This window comes from Capricornis sumatraensis, chromosome 2, assembly GCF_032405125.1.
Source record: "Capricornis sumatraensis isolate serow.1 chromosome 2, serow.2, whole genome shotgun sequence".
NCBI lineage: Eukaryota > Metazoa > Chordata > Mammalia > Artiodactyla > Bovidae > Capricornis > Capricornis sumatraensis.
Genome location: NC_091070.1, coordinates 75,448,143 through 75,465,023, shown reverse-complemented (window position 1 = coordinate 75,465,023; position 16,881 = coordinate 75,448,143). Strand labels below are relative to the sequence as shown.

The window sequence follows — 16,881 nt, the reverse complement described above, 5'->3', positions numbered from 1 at the left end:
TCCTTAAAAAATTGCAAATAGAACTACCTTATGACCCAGCAATCCCACTGCTGGGCATACACACCAAGGAAACCAGAATTGAAAGAGACACATGTACCCCAATGTTCATCGCAGCACTGTTTATAATAGCCAGGACATGGAAACAACCTAGATGTCCATGAGCAGATGAATGGATAAGAAAGCTTTGGTACATATACACAATGGAGTATTACTCAGCCATTAAAAAGAATTCATCTGAATCAGTTCTGATGAGATGGATGAAACTGGAGCCGATTATACAGAGTGAAGTAAGCCAGAAGGAAAAACACCAATACAGTATACTAACACATATATATGGAATTTAGAAAGATGGCAATGACGACCCTGTATGCAAGACAGGAAAAAAGACACAGCTGTGTATAACGGACTTTTGGACTCAGAGGGAGAGGGAGAGGGTGGGATGATTTGGGAGAATGGCATTCTATCATGTATACTATCATGTAAGAATTGAATCGCCAGTCTATGTCTGATGCAGGATACAGCATGCTTGGGGTTGGTGCATGGGGATGACCCACTGAGATGTTATGGGGAGGGAGGTGGGAGGGGGGTTCATGTTTGGGAACACATGTAAGAATTAAAGATTTTAAAATTAAAAAAAAAAGAAAAAAAAAGAAAAAAAAACAAAAATAATTATTAAAAGTAAATATACAATGGAAAAAAGTATTAATACCACCTGGATCCAAAGAGTAAAATTATTTTGACAAAATTTTGATGAGACAGTGTAAAGAAATAAAATTATGAATAATCAACTTTTCATAAGAAGGTGAATGTATTTTGCTATATTTTTAATATTGAGATGAGTGCAATTGTGTGGTAGTTTGAACATTCTTTGGCATTGCCTTTCTTTGGAATTGGAAGAAAACTGATACTTTCCAGTTCAGTGGCCACTGCTGAGTTTTCCAAATTTGCTGGCATATTGAGTGCAGGACTTTCACAGCATCATCTTTCAGGATTTGAAACAGCTCACTGGAATTCCATCAGCTTCGCTAGTTTTGTTCGTAGTGATGCTTTCTAAGGCCCACTTGACTTCACATTCCAGGATGTCTGGCTCTAGATTAGTGATCACACCATCATGATTATCTGGGTCATGAAGATCTTTTTTGTACAGTTCTTCTGTGTATTCTTGCCACCTCTTCTTAATATCTTCTGCTTCGACCCAGCAATCCCACTGCTGGGCATACACACCAAGGAAACCAGAATTGAAAGAGACACATGTATCCCAATGTTCATCACAGCACTGTTTATAATAGCCAGGACATGGAAACAACCTAGATGTCCATCAGCAGATGAATGGATAAGAAAGCCGTGGTACATATACACAATGGAGTATTACTCAGCCGTTAAAAAGAACTCATTTGAATCAGTTCTGATGAGATGGATGAAACTGGAGCCGATTATACAGAGTGAAGTAAGCCAGAAAGAAAAACACCAATACAGTATACTAACACATATATATGGAATTTAGAAAGATGGCAATGACGACCCTGTATGCAAGACAACAAAAAAGACACAGATGTGTATAACAGACTATTGGACTCAGAGGGAGAGGGAGAGGGAGAGGGTGGGATGATTTGGGAGAATGGCATTGTAACAGGTGTACTATCATGTAAGAATCGAATCGCCAGTCTATGTCCGACGAAGGATACAGCATGCTTGGGGCTGGTGCACGGTGATGACCCAGAGAGATGTTATGGGGAGGGAGGTGGGAGGGGGTTCAAGTTTGGGAACGCATGTACACCCATGGTGGATTCATGTCAATGTATGGCAAAACCAATACAGTACTGTAAAGTAAAATAAAGTAAAAATAAAAATTAAAAAAAAATAAAAAAATAAAGGGAAAGAATCTGAAAAAGAAAAAAATAAATAAACTTCACATAGTTGTGAAAAAAAAAAAAATCTTCTGCTTCTGTTAGGTCCATACCATTTCTGTCCTTTATCGAGCCCATCTTTGCATGAAATGTTCCCTTGGTATCTCTAATTTTCTTGAAGAGATCTCTAGTCTTTCCCATTCTGTTCTTTTCCTCTATTTCTTTGCATTGATCGCTGAAGAAGGCTTTCTTATCTCTTCTTGCTATCCTTTGGAACTCTGCATTCAAATGCTTATAGCTTTCCTTTTCTCCTTTGTTTTTCACCTCTCTTCTTTTCACAGCTATTTGTAAGGCCTCCCCAGACAGCCATTTTGCTTTTTTGCATTTGTTTTCCATGGGGATGGTCTTGATCCTTGTCTCCTGTACAATGTCATGAACCTCATTCCATAGTTCATCAGGCACTCTATCTATCAGATCTAGGCCCTTGAACCGATTTCTCACTTTCACTGTATAATCATAAGGGATTTTATTTAGGTCATACCTGAAAGGTCTAGGGGTTTTCCCTACTTTCTTCAATTTGAATCTAAATTTGGTAATAAGGATTTCATGATCTGAGCCACAATCAGCTCCTGGTCTTGTTTTTGTTGACTGTATAGAGCTTCTCCATCTTTGGCTGCAAAGAGTATAATCAATCTGATTTCTGTGTTGACCATCTGGTGATGTCCATGTTTAGAGTCTTCTCTTGTGTTGTTGAAAGAGGGTGTTTGCTATGACCAGTGCATTTTCTTGGCAAAATTCTATTAGTCTTTGCCCTGCTTCATTCTGCATTCCAAGGCCAAATTTGCCTGTTATTCCAGGTGTTTCTTGGCTTCCTACTTTTGCATTCCAGTCCCCTATAATGAAAAGGACATCATTTTTGGGTGTTAGTTCTAAAAGATCTTGTAGGTCTTCATAAAACCGTTCAACTTCAGCTTCTTCAGCATTACTGGTTGGGGCATAGACTTGGATTACGGTAATATTGAAAGGTTTGCCTTGGAGATGAACAGAGATCATTCTGTCATTTTTGAGATTGCATCCAAGTACTGCATTTTGGACTCTTGTTGACCATGATGGCTACTTCATTTCTTCTGAGGGATTCCTGGCCACTGTAGTAGATATAATGGTCATCTGAGTTAAATTCACCCATTCCAGTCCATTTTAGTTTGCTGATTACTAGAATGTCGACGTTCACTCTTGCCGTCCCTTGTTTGACCTCTTCCAGTTTGCCTTGATTCACGGACCTGACATTCCAGGTTCCTATGCAATATTGCTCTTACAGCATCGGATCTTGCTTCTATCACCAGTCACAACCACAGCTGGGTATTGTTTTTGCTTTGGCCTCATCCCTTCATTCTTTCTGGAGTTATTTCTCCACTGATTTCCAGTAGCATATTGGGCACCTACAGACCTAGGGAGTTCCTCTTTCAGTATCCTATCATTTTGCCTTTTCATACTGTTCATGGGGTTCTCAAGGGAAGAATACTGAAGTGGTTTGCCATTCCCTTCTCCTCCAAGCCAGGCCTTAGCAATACGTGAACCGTGAACTTCCTGATGTTCAAGCTGGTTTTAGAAAAGGTAGAAGAACCAGAGATCAAATTGCCAACATCTGCTGGATCATGGAAAAAGCAAGAGAGTTCCAGAAAAACATCTATCTCTGCTTTATTGACTATGCCAAAGCCTTTGACTGTGTGGATCACAATAAACTGTGGAAAACTCTGAAAGAGATGGGAATACCAGACCACCTGACCTACCTCTTGAGAAATCTGTATGCAGGTCAGGAAGCAGCAGTTAGAACTGGACATGGAACGATAGCGTGGTTCCAAATAGGAAAAGGGGTACATCAAGGCTGTATATTGTCACCCTGCTTATTTAACTTCTATGCAGAGTACATTATGAGAAATGCTGGACTGGAAGAAACACTAGCTGGAATCAAGATTGTTGGGAAAAATATCAATAACCTCAGATATGCAGATGACACCACCCTTATGGCAGAAAGTGAAGAGGAACTAAAAAGCCTCATGATGAAAGTGAAAGAGGAGAGCGAAAAAGTTGACCTAAAGCTCAACATTCAGAAAACGAAGATCATGGCATCTGGTCTCATCACTTCATGGGAAATAGATGGGGAAATAGTGGAAACAGTGTCAGACTTTATTGCAGATGGTGATTGCAGCCATGAAATTAAAAGATGCTTACTCCTTGGAAGGAAAGTTATGACCAACCTAGGTAGCATATTCAAAAGCAGAGACATTACTTTGCCAACTAAGGTCCATCTAGTCAAGGCTATGGTTTTTCCATTAGTCACGTATGGATGTGAGAGTTGGACTGTGAAGAAGGCTGAGCGCCAAAGAATTGATGCTTTTGAACTGTGGTGTTGGAGAGTCCCTTGGACTGCAAGGAGATCCAACCAGTCCATTCTGAAGGAGATCAGCCCTGGGGTTTCTTTGGAAGGACTGATGCTAAAGCTGAATCTCCAGTACTTTGGACACCTCATGGGAAGTGTTGACTCATTGGAAAACACTCTGATGCTGGGAGTGGTTGAGGGCAGTAGGAGAAGGGGACAACAGAGGATGAGATGGCTGGATGGCATCACTGACTCGATGGACGTGATTCTGAGTGAACTCCAGAAGTTGGTGATGGAAAGGGAGGCCTGGCGTGCTGCGATTCATGGGTTTGCAAAGAGTCGGACACGACTGAGCGACTGAACTGAGCTGAACTGAATATTGAGATAGTAAAATTTAAATGTTGTTTTATAAGTTTAGAATACAAAACTTTTGACTCACCAGAGAAATACTAGTAATAAATTTAAAATGTTGGACATATCACATGTACCCATATGTATGTATGTGATATTGGCAGCAACTATTAACTTGTTTCAATCTGAATGTCAGCAAGATAACTGATCATCTGGCTTTTGATTATTTTTATTTGAATTTGAAAAGTTTTACTTTTACTATTAATAGTTTTACTATTAATATCAAATGTTCTCTAACAATAAAAATGGATACAGTTAATTTAATGAACATCTAATTACACTTGAGTATGTTCCTCCTCCTCCAAAATACATTTTCCTAATTTAATTAGTCCAATTGAATACCAATCTTTTAATTATTTATTTCCCATACATTATTTCAGTTATGAACACAGTTCTTCAGAGATCTTTTATGATTTTGACTAAATCTCACCATCTTAAATAACCTTCTCAGTGCCTCCTTCATTCATCTCCTTATTTCAGAGACTATAGATCAAAGGATTGAATAATTGAGTTAACACAATATAGGACAAAGTCACATATTTTTGAATCTCTGCTGAATTGCCTGCTGTTGGGCTCACATATACAATCATAATGGAGCCATAAAACAGAGACACCACGGCCAGATGGGATCCACATGTAGAGAAAGCCTTATGTCGGCCTTCTGCTGAAGGTACCCTAAACACAGCTCTGATAACCAGGGTGTAGGAGCTGGTAATGAAGAGTAAGGTAGGGAAAATTATGACTGAGTTAAAAGTGGCACAAATGATTTCAGTGGCAGGAGCTGGCACACAGGACAGCTTTATTAGGGGTCCTGGGTCACATAGGAAATGATCAGTCTTATTGAGACAATGAAATGGGAGCTAAGAGATTAGGTGAATAGGCAAGAGGAAGTATAAAAAGCCACACACCCAGCAGCAGTCTCCCATTCTGATGCAGCGTTGCACTGGCATGACAGTGGGGTAGTGAAGGGGCCTGCAGATGGCAAGGTACCTGTCAAAGGCCATGGCAGACAAGAAGAAGGTCTGGGTACCACCTATGGAGAAGAAGAAGTAGAACTGGAGGAAGCAGCCAGAGAAGGAAGTGATCTTGGTCTCAGAGAGAATGTTGGCTAGCATATTGGGGACAGTAGAAGTGACATACCACATCTCCAGGAAGGAAAAATTGGCCAGCAGGATGTACATGGGGGTGTGGAGATGGTGGTCCCACCACACTGAACAGATAATGCACAAATTTCCAGTTAGTGTCAACACATAGATCACAGAGAAGAGTGAGAAGAGGAAGATCTGAGCCTCCCAGGTACAAGGGAATCCAAGGAGAATGAATTCACTCACAGGGTCAGAGTGATTATTTCCTTCTGGGTTTTTCATTTTTTTTTCTCCTAAAACTGCAATAGGGAGACATTATTATCTTTCAAATGACTCTACAGAAGTTTTCTCATTAAGATATTTCTGAACTGCTTTACATTAATTCAGCAAGCAGCATGATTTTAGATTACTTAAAGATTTTTAGCATTCTTTGACCCAGTGTGACACTGGGAGGAAACAAGGAACTTGGAGTGCGGGGGCTTATTATGGCCTCATCTTCATGATCATCATGCCTGTCATGGTTTATTTAATGTCTTCCTTTGTCTGTGTCCTCAGCAATACATAAACCAAGGTAGATACTCCTTGCCATTCAGAGGGACTTTTTTTCCCTCCAGAGAATGGGAAGCAAAGTTTAATAAGAATAGTTTTTTGTTTTTTTTTTTTACTTTCGATTATGGAGGATATACAAAAGCAAAGAGAAGAGTATAGTGAATCCCTACACATTTATCACATAGCTTTAACAATTATTCATGGGCAAACTTGCTGTAACTCCACCTACTTCCATACCTACCATATTATTTCAAAGCAGATACCAAATGTATGATTTCATTACAAAATATTTCAGCATGTAACCCTGGAAAATTTTAAAAGCTATTATCAAAATATCTCTATATAATCCAAAAATTAATAATTCCTTAATTTTATAAAGAGTTAAAATTTCTAATTGCTTTATGTCAGACTTGTTTTGTTTTGCCTTACAATTTATTTGTTTGTTTGCTTGCTTTTTGGGCATGCCCACTCAGCTTGTGGAATCTTAGTTCCCCAAGCAAGGATTGAACCCACGCCCTTGGCAGTGAAAGCATGGGGTCCTAACCACTGGAAGGAAAGGAATTCTTCAGTTTGCTGGAAGTAGGAGCCAAATAAATTTCACATTTTGTCACTGGTTCCTATGTCTGACACATCTTTCAATCAATAGTTTCCTTATTCATTCCTTTAAAACAGTTCTATTATTTTTAGAATTAATTTAATTTGAGTATAGTTGGTTTACAATATTGTGTTAGTTTTGTGGTTCAGAAATGTCCACTTGAGCCAAACCTACATAAGGACACATAGACGTTTAAACAGTTGTACAGATAATTCTCTGTGTAAATAGAAGAAAATGTTGTGAGAATATATAGCCATAAAGCAAGAGTTTGTGTATTATGTAAGCTTTAATAACAACACATGCACAGTTTTAGATGGGGTTTCTGTTTATGTACTATTGGAAGTGTTGGAAAAGAGATAAAGACTATAATTTTATCAGTGATTGCTTATAGCAAGGCCAATTATGAAGTTCATGTACCCTCTTATTTTTAAGATCTCTGTAAAAAGATTCCATAATTTTCATTGTTAATTTCTCTCAGTGTTTGTACAATTCTCCAATGTACTCTTCATTTTTAACTTGGTCCTCTTTGTAGGCAGAGGACCTGCAAAGACGTTCTCTGTTGGCTCAAATGGTGAAGAATCTGCCTGCAATGCGGGAGACCTGGGTTTGATCCCTGTATTGGGAAGATCTCCTGGAGAAGGAAATGACAATCCCCTCCAGTATTCTTGCCTGGAAAATCCCCTGGACAGAGGAACCTGGTGGGCTATAGTCTATGGGGTCTCAAAGAGTTGGACATGACTGAGTGAACTTCACATCACTTCACTTCTTTGTAGGCAAGAATTTCTTGCTTAAGAGGAGTAAGCTTCATGCACAGTCACCTTGAACATTTTAAATGAAACTGGTTTGCATAAATAAGATTCAGCCTATAAACTAACATTATTCTTTTTTAATTGAAAATTTATCCTAAATTGAGGACACAGCCTTCAGTCCTCAGTTGAAATTTATCACATGATGGGAAAGTACCTCATGGTGGTATTTTCTCTCTCCATATATATTTTGCAACATAGAGCAGAAATAGCTACTGTGGTATATATATCATTAAAGCACTCTGAGTTTTGAATTACATTAATTGAATATCTGTTCATGGACTATTCATTCTCATTTTTCTCTCTCTGTCTCTTTATTTTATTTTAAAATTTTTTTATTTTTACTTTATTTTGCTTTACAATACTGTATTGGTTTTCCCATACATTGACATGAATCCGACATGGGTGTACATGATTTCCCAATCCTGAACACCCCCTTTATAGACAATGTGGGTGAAAATTTCTAGCATAATGAGAGGTATTCAGAGAGAGTGACAGGGAGATACAAAGAAACAGAAAGGTTTAATTTTCACATGACCCTGAAATTACCAGCTCAAAAATGAAAATTAAAGTTGTCCATTTTTAAAATTTTTACTTTTTAATTTTTCTTGAGTTTTTTTGTGAGTTCTGCCCTAACTCATTTGACTTTTTTTTTCATTAAATCAGTGCCTTTATTATTTTTTTAATTTTTATTTTTACTTTATTTTGTTTTACAATACTGTATTGATTTTGCCATACATTGACATGAATCCAACACAGGTGTACATGAGTTCCCAATCCTGAACCCCCCTCCCACCTCCCACCCCATATCATCTCTCTGGATCATACCCATGCACCAGCCCCAAGCATCTTGTATCCTGTAACAAACATAGACAGGCGATTCGTTTCTTACACGATAGTAAAGAGGTTTCAATGCCATTCTCCCAAATCATCCCACCCTCTCCCTCTCCCTCTGAGTCCAAAAGTCCGTTCTATACATCTGTGTCTCTTTTGCTGTCTCGCATACAGGGTTATCATTACCATCTTTCTAAATTCCATATATATGTGTTAGTATACTGTATTGGTGTTTTTCTTTCTGGCTTACTTCACTCTGTATAATCGGCTCCAGTTTCATCCACCTCATTAGAACTGATTCAAATGTATTCTTTTTAATGGCTGAGTAATACTCCATTGTGTATATGTACCACAGCTTTCTTAGCCATTCATCTGCTGATGGACATCTAGGTTGTTTCCATGTCCTGGCTATTATAAACAGTGCTGCGATGAACATTGGGGTACACGTGTCTCTTTCAATTCTGGTTTCCTCGGTGTGTATGCCCAGCAGTGGGATTGCTGGGTCATAAAGCAATTCTATTTCCAGTTTTTTAAGGAATCTCCACACTGTTCTCCATAGTGGTTGTACTAGTTTGCATTCCCACCAACAGTGTAAGAGGGTTCCCTTTTCTCCACACCCTCTCCAGCATTTATTGCTTGTAGACTTTTGGATTGCAGCCATTCTGACTGGTGTGAAATGGTACCTCATTGTGGTCTTAATTTGCATTTCTCTGATAATGAGTGATGTTGAGCATCTTTTCATGTGTTTGTTAGCCATCCGTATGTCTTCTTTGGAGAAATGTCTATTTAGTTCTTTGGCCCATTTTTTGATTGGGCCGTTTATTTTTCTGGAATTGAGCTGCATAAGTTGCTTGTATATTTTTGAGATTAGTTGTTTGTCAGTTGCTTCATTTGCTATTATTTTCTCCCATTCTGAAGGCTGTCTTTTCACCTTGCTTATAGTTTCCTTTGTTGTGCAGAAGCTTTTAATTTTAATTAGATCCCATTTGTTTATTTTTGCTTTTATTTCCAGTATTCTGGGAGGTGGGTCATAGAGGATCCTGCTGTGATTTATGTCAGAGAGTGTTTTGCTTATGTTCTCCTCTAGGAGTTTTATAGTTTCTGGTATTACGTTTAGATCTTTAATCCATTTTGAGTTTATTTTTGTGTGCAGTGTTAGAAAGTGATCTAGTTTCATTCTTTTACAAGTGGTTGACCAGTTTTCCCAGCACCACTTCTTAAAGAGATTATCTTTAATTCATTGTATATTCTTGCCTCCTTTGTCGAAGATAAGGTGTCCATAGGTATGTGGATTTATCTCTGGGCTTTCTATTTTGTTCCATTGATCTATATTTCTGTCTTTGTGCCAGTACCATACTGTTTTGATGACTGTGGCTTTTTAGTAGAGCCTGAAGTCAGGCAGGTTGATTCCTCCAGTTCCATTCTTCTTTTTCAAGATTGCTTTGGCTATTCGAGGTTTTTTTGTATTTCCATACAAATTGTGAAATTCTTTGTTCTAGCTCTGTGAAATATACCGCTGGTAGCTTGATAGGGATTGCATTGAATCTGTATATTGCTTAGGGTAGTATATGCATTTTCACTATATTGATTCTTCCCATCCATGAACATGGTATATTTCTCCGTCTATTAGTGTCCTCTTTGATTTCTTTCATCAGTGTTTTCTAATTTTCTATATATAGGTCTTTAGTTTCTTTGGGTAGATATATTCCTAAGTATTTTATTATTTTCATTGCAATGGTGAATGGAATTGTTTCCTTAATTTCTTTTTCTACTTTCTCATTATTAGTGTATAGGAATGCAAGCGATTTTTGTGTGTTGATTTTATATCCTGCAACTTTACTATATTCATTGATAGCTCTAGTAATTTTCTGGTGGAATCTTTAGGGTTTTCCATGTAGAGGATCATGTCATCTGCAAACAATGAGAGTTTTACTTCTTCTTTTCCAATTTGGATTCCTTTTATTTCTTTTTCTGCTCTGATTGCTGTGGCCAAAACTTCCAGAACTATGTTGAATAGTAGCGGTGAAAGTGGGCACCCTTGTCTTGTTCTTGACTTTAGGGGAAATGCTTTCAATTTTTCACCATTAAGGATAATGTTTGCTGTGGGTTTGTCATATATAGCTTTTATTATGTTGAGGTATGTTCTTTCTATTCCTGCTTTCTGGAGAGGTTTTATCATCAATGGATGTTGAATTTTGTCAAAGGCTTTCTCTGCATCTATTGAGATAATCATATGGCTTTCATTTTTCAATTTGTTAATGTGGTGAATTACATTGATTGATTTGCAGATATTGAAGAATCCTTGCATCCCTGGGATAAAGCCCACTTGGTCATGGTGTATGATCCTTTTAATGTGTTTTTTGGATTCTGATAGGTAGAATTTTGTTAAGGATTTTTGCATCTATGTTCATCAGTGATATTGGCCTGTAGTTTTCTTTTTTTGTGGCATCTTTGTCAGGTTTTGGTATTAGGGTGATGGTGGCCTCATAGAATGAGTTTGGAAGTTTACCTTCCTCTGCAATTTTCTGGAAGAGTTTGAGTAGGATAGGTGTTAGCTCTTCTCAAAATTTTGGTAGAATTCAGCTGTGAAGCCGTCTGGACCTAGGCTTTTGTTTGCTGGAAGATTTCTGATTACAGTTTCAATTTCCGTGCTTGTGATGGGTCTGTTAAGATTTTCTATTTCTTCCTGGTTCATTTTTGGAAAGTTGTACTTTTCTAAGAATTTGTCCATTTCTTCCACGTTGTCCATTTTATTGGCATACAACTGCTGATAGTAGTCTTTTATGATCCTTTGTATTTCTGTGTTGTCTGTTGTGATCTCTCCATTTTCATTTCTAATTTTATTGATTTGATTTTTCTCTCTTTGTTTGTTGATGAGTCTGGCTAATGGTTTGTCAATTTTATTTATCCTTTCAAAGAACCAGCTTTTGGTTTTATTGATTTTTGCTATGGTCTCTTTTGTTTCTTTTGCATTTATTTCTGCCCTAATTTTTAAGATTTGTTTCCTTCTACTAACTCTGAGGTTCTCCATTTCTTCCTTTTCTAGTTGCTTTAGGTATAGAGTCAGGTTATTTATTTGACTTTTTTCTTGTTTCTTGAGGTATGCCTGTATTGCTATAAACTTTCCTCTTAGCACTGCTTTTATAGTGTCCCACAGGTTTTAGGTTGTTGTGTTTTCATTTTCATTCGTTTCTACGCATATTTTGATTTCTTTTTGATTTCGTCAGTGATTTGTTGGTTATTCAGAAGCGTGTTGTTCAGCCTCCATATGTTGGCATTTTTAATAGTTTTTCTCCTGTAATTGAGATCTAATCTTAATGCATTATGGTCAGAAAAGATATTTGTAATGATTTCGACTGTTTTGAATTTATCAGGGTTAGATTTATGGCCCAGGATGTGATCTATCCTGGAGAAGGTTCCATGAGCACTTGAGAAAAAGGTGAAATTCATTGTTTTGGGGTGAAATGTCCTATAGATATCAATTAGGTCTAACTGGTCTATTGTATCATTTAAAGTTTGCGTTTCTTTGTTAATTTCCTGTTTAGTTGATCTGTCCATAGGTGTGAGTGGGGTATTAAAGTCTCCCACTATTATTGTGTTATTGTTAATTTCCCCTTTCATACTTGTGAGCATTTGTCTTACATATTGCGGTGCTCCTATGTTGGGTGCATATATATTTATAATTGTTATATCTTCTTCTTGGATTGATCCTTTGATCATTATGTAGTGGCCTTCTTTGTCTCTTTTCACAGCCTTTGTTTTAAAGTCTATTTTATCGGATATGAGTATTGCTACTCCTGCTTCTTTTGGTCTCTATTTGCATGGAATATCTTTTTCCAGCCCTTCACTTTCAGTCTGTATGTGTCCCTTGTTTTGAGGTGGGTCTCTTGTAGGCAGCATATATAGGGATCTTGTTTTTGTAACCATTCGGCCAAACTTTGTCTTTTGGTTGGGACGTTCAACCCATTTACGTTTAAGGTAATAATTGATAAGTATGATCCTGTTGCCATTTACTTTATTGTTTTGGGTTCAGGTTTATACACCCTTTTTGTGTTTCCTGTCTAGGGAATATCCTTTAGCATTTGTTGGAGAGCTGGTTTGGTGGTGCTGAATTCTCTCAGCTTTTGCTTGTCTGGAATGCTTTTGATTTCTCCTCCACATTTGAATGAGATCCTTGCTGGTTACAGTAATCTGGGCTGTAGGTTATTTTCTTTCATCACTTTAAGTATGTCTTTCCATTCCCTCCTGGCCTGAAGAGTTTCTATTGAAAGATCAGCTGTTATCCTTATGGGAAACCCCTTGTGTGTTATTTGTTGTTTTTCCCTCGCTGCTTTTAATATTTGTTCTTTGTGTTTGATCTTTGTTAATTTGATTAATATGTGTCTTGGGGTGTTTCATCTTGGGTTTATCCTGTTTGGAACTCTCTGGGTTTCTTGGACTTGGGTGATTATTTCCTTCCCCATTTTAGGGAAGTTTTCAAGTATTATCTCCTCAAGTATTTTCTCATGGTCTTTCTTTTTGTCTTCTTCTTCTGGGACTCCTATAATTCGAATGTTGGAGCGTTTCATATTGTCCTGGAGATCTCTGGGATTGTCCTCATTTCCTTTAATTCGTTTTTCTTTTTCCCTCTCTGATTCATTTATTTCTACCATTCTATCTTCTATTTCACTAATCCTATCTTCTGCCTCCATTATTCTACTATTTGTTGCCTCCAGAGTGTTTCTGTTCTCATTCATTGCATTATTCATTATATATTGACTCTTTTTTATTTCTTCTAGGTCCTTGTTAAACCTTTCTTGCATCTTCTTAATCCTTGTCTCTAGGCAATTTATCTGTGATTCCATTTTGATTTCAAGATTTTGGATCATTTTCACTATCAATATTCGGAATTCTTTCTCAGGTAGATTCCCTATCTCTTCCTCTTTTGTTTGGTTTGGTGGGCATTTCTCCTGTTCCTTTACCTGCTGAGTATTCCTCTGTCTCTTCATCTTGGTTATATTGCTGCATTTGGGGTGGCCTTTCTGTAATCTGGGAATTTGTGGAGTTCTCTTTATTATGGAGTTTCCTCACTGTGGGCAGGGTTGTATCAGTGGCTTGTTAAGGTTTCCTGGTTAGGGAAGGTTGTATCGGTGTTCTGGTGGGTGGAGCTGGATTTCTTCTCTCTGGAGTGCAGTGAAGTGTCCAGTAATGAGTTATGAGATGTCAATGGCTTTGGAGTAAATTTGAGCTGCCTGTATATTGAAGCTCAGGGGTGTGTTTTTGTGTTGCTGGAGAATTTGCGTGGTATGTCTTGCTCTGGAACTTGTTGGCCCTTGGGTGGTGCTTGGTTTCAGTGTAGGTATGCAGGCATTTGATGAGCTCCTACCGATTAATGTTCCCTGGATTCAGGAGTTCTCTGATGTTCTCAGGCTTTGGACTTAAGCCTCCTGCTTCTGGTTTACAGTTTTATTTTTACAGTAGCCTCAAGACTTCTCCATCTATACAGCACTGATGATAAAACATCTAGGTTAAAGATGAAAAGTTTCTTCACATTGAGGGACACCCAGAGAGGTTCACTGAGTTACATGAAGAAGAGAAGAGGGAAGGGGTAGTTAGAGGTGACTGGAATGAGATGAGGTGGGATCAAAAGAGGAGAGAGCAGGCTAGCCAGTAATCATTTCGTTATGTGCGTTCCACAGTCTGGACCACTCAGAGATGTTCACGGAGTTATACAGGGAAGAGGAGAGGGAGGAAGTAGACAGAGGTGGCCAGGAGGATAAAAGAGGGAAATGAAAAGGAGAGAGACAGATCCAGCCAATAACCAGTTCCCTAAGTGTTCTCCATCGTCTGGAACTCACAGAGATTCACAGAGTTGGGTAGAGAAGAGAAGAGGGCGGGAGGAGACAAAGACAACCTGGTGGAGAAAAAGGAGAGTCCAAAGAGGAGAGAGTGGTCAAGCCAGTAATCTCACTCTCAGGTAAAGTTGGGTATGGAAGATTGGGTTTATAAATGTACAAAATTGACAACAAATACCAAAAAGCAAAGATTAAAAATCTAGAGTAGAGTTTAGATTTTCAAAAATACAATATTAAAGGAAAGAAGAAGAAGAAAAAAAAAACAAAGCCACAAGAATTATTAAAAAACAACAACAACAACCACACAAAAAATATATACGGCATTTGCTTTGAAAATAGGGTGTTTTTTTTTTTTGTTTTGAAAAGTAATAGTAGGTTATAAAAATAAAAATTAAAGGAGAAATAGAGGACTTAAAAATTTAAAAAAGTTAAAAAAAGAAAAAAAAAACAATCAAGCAACAACATCAACAAAACAAAACAAAAGAAAAAAAAGAGAATAATTGTAAAAATAGTAAAGATATATCTGGGACTTTGGTGTTGTGGGCAGTGTGGGGTCACTTCTAAGGTGGTTCCCTCTGTTTCGTTTCTTCTGCTTGCTGGTCTCTTCAGTGTCTGATTTCCACCCTGACACAAGGGGGGCGGTGGTGGACACTTTATTTTTTTTAGGCTCACTTGTTCAGTCGCGCTGTGGGGAGGGAGGTCTGCAAACAAATAACAGTGGTGTGTGCTCACAATGTCTCAGCCCCTCTGGGCCTGCCCCTGCTCGCGGTGCACACTGCTCAGGCTCTACATTGCTCCACCGGGAACCGTCTGAGGCCGGCCCTAGGCTGCATGCACCTCCCCAGTCTAAGCTGCTCAGGCTCGGTTCTCAGGTAGCCCTCAGAGGTGCAGATTAGGTTGGGCCTGTGTTTTATGCCCTTCCCAGGTCCGAGTAGCTCAGGTGTTTGGCAAGTGCGGTCACTGCAACTTATCGCCTTTCCTGTCTCTGCTACTCAGTTTTCTGGGTGTACTGCTGGCGTCCCGTCTCAGGCAGATGGTGACTGTCCAGAACCCCAAGAAGTCTTAGTTAGCAAAGAAGCCTGCTTGCAGTTTGGTAGGTAATGCCTCTTCGGGGCTGCGATTGCCCCCTTCCAGCCCTTGCGGCTCTGGCTGCCTGTCACCGGAGGAGGATGGTCTGCAGCCGGCTATTTCTGTTCTGTCCTTTGTTCTGTGTGCGGTCCTGGTGATGTCTTATGTTAGAGCTTTTCACGTGGTAGCTATCCCACAGTCTGGTATGCTAGCCCAAGTTAGTTCGCTCTGGTTACACTCAGGGCATTCAGGCCTGAATCTTACAGAGCACTGCAGCCCATGCCTCCTGTGCCTCCCTGCCCAGCCCCCACTTGCTAGTGGTGGATGCAGGCATCTGTGCTGCTTCTCCACTGGGGGAGTTACCGTTGGGCTCGTAATCTGTGGGTTTTAATTATTTATTTATTTTTCCTCCCTCTTATGTTGCCCTCTGTCCTTCCAAGGCTCGCCACAGACTCAGCAGTGAGAGTGTTTCCTGGTGTTTGTAAACTTCTCTCTTTTTAAGACTCCCTTCCTGGGACGGGACTCCCTTCCTGGGACAGGACTCCCTTCCCAGAACGGAGCTCCCTCCCTAGCTCCTTTGTCTCTTTTTTCGTCTTTTATATTTTTTCCTACCTGTTTTTGAAGACAATGATCTGCGTTTCTGGGTGCCTGATGTCCTCTGCCAGCATTCAGCAGTTTTTTTGTGGAATTTACTCAGCATTGAAATGTTCTTTTGATGAATTTTTGAGGGGGAAAGTGGTCTCCCCGTCCTATTCCTCTGCCATCTTAGGACCGCCCCCCTCTCTGTCTCTTTAATTCGAGACTTCTATGTTAGAGTTCCTTCAGGTTCCCTTGACCTATACATGTCTTTTCCAGGACCTAGTCCTTGATATTTTCCTTTTCCAATTATGCTCTCTCTGTTAGTGATCTGTCAACTAGCCACATGTATAAAAACCACCCCTGTGAGATGAAATCACATTTTCTCTCCCTAACTGTAGAGTCTCTTCTACAACCTAGATTTATCTACCCAATTTTGTATTCAACGTCTTCATTTGCTTCTGAATGTAACAAAAATGCAAGAAATTGAAAGTCACTCAGTCGTGTCTGACTCTTTGTGACCTTATGGACTGTACAGTCCATGGATTTCTCCAAGCCAAACTACTGGAGTAGGTAGCCTTTCCCTTCTCTAGGGGATCTTTCCAACCCAGGGATCAAACCCAGGTGTCCCACATTGCAGGCAGATTCTTTATCAGCTGAGAAGCCCAAAAGGAAAGAAGCCCATGATAAAACTCTTGGTTCTTCTCACCCTGAACTGGTGAGTCCTTGCTTCTTTGCCATATCATCCAATGGCACCTCCATTTACTCAGTTGCTCAGGCCACAAACTTTGGCCACATCCTCACCATACCTCGCAATAGTCCACATCCAAACCATCAACAAAATCTCTACTCTTCCTGTTTAAAACATAGGTAAAAAAAAAATCTGATCATGTCAA

The 16,881-nt window shown here is 39.1% G+C and overlaps 1 pseudogene; it reads right to left on the bottom strand.

Annotated features, from left to right (window-relative positions):
• Window positions 1-5,072: 5,072 nt before the first annotated feature.
• LOC138096757 (olfactory receptor 11H6-like) lies at window positions 5,073-6,005 on the bottom strand (annotated as a pseudogene).
• Window positions 6,006-16,881: the final 10,876 nt, after the last annotated feature.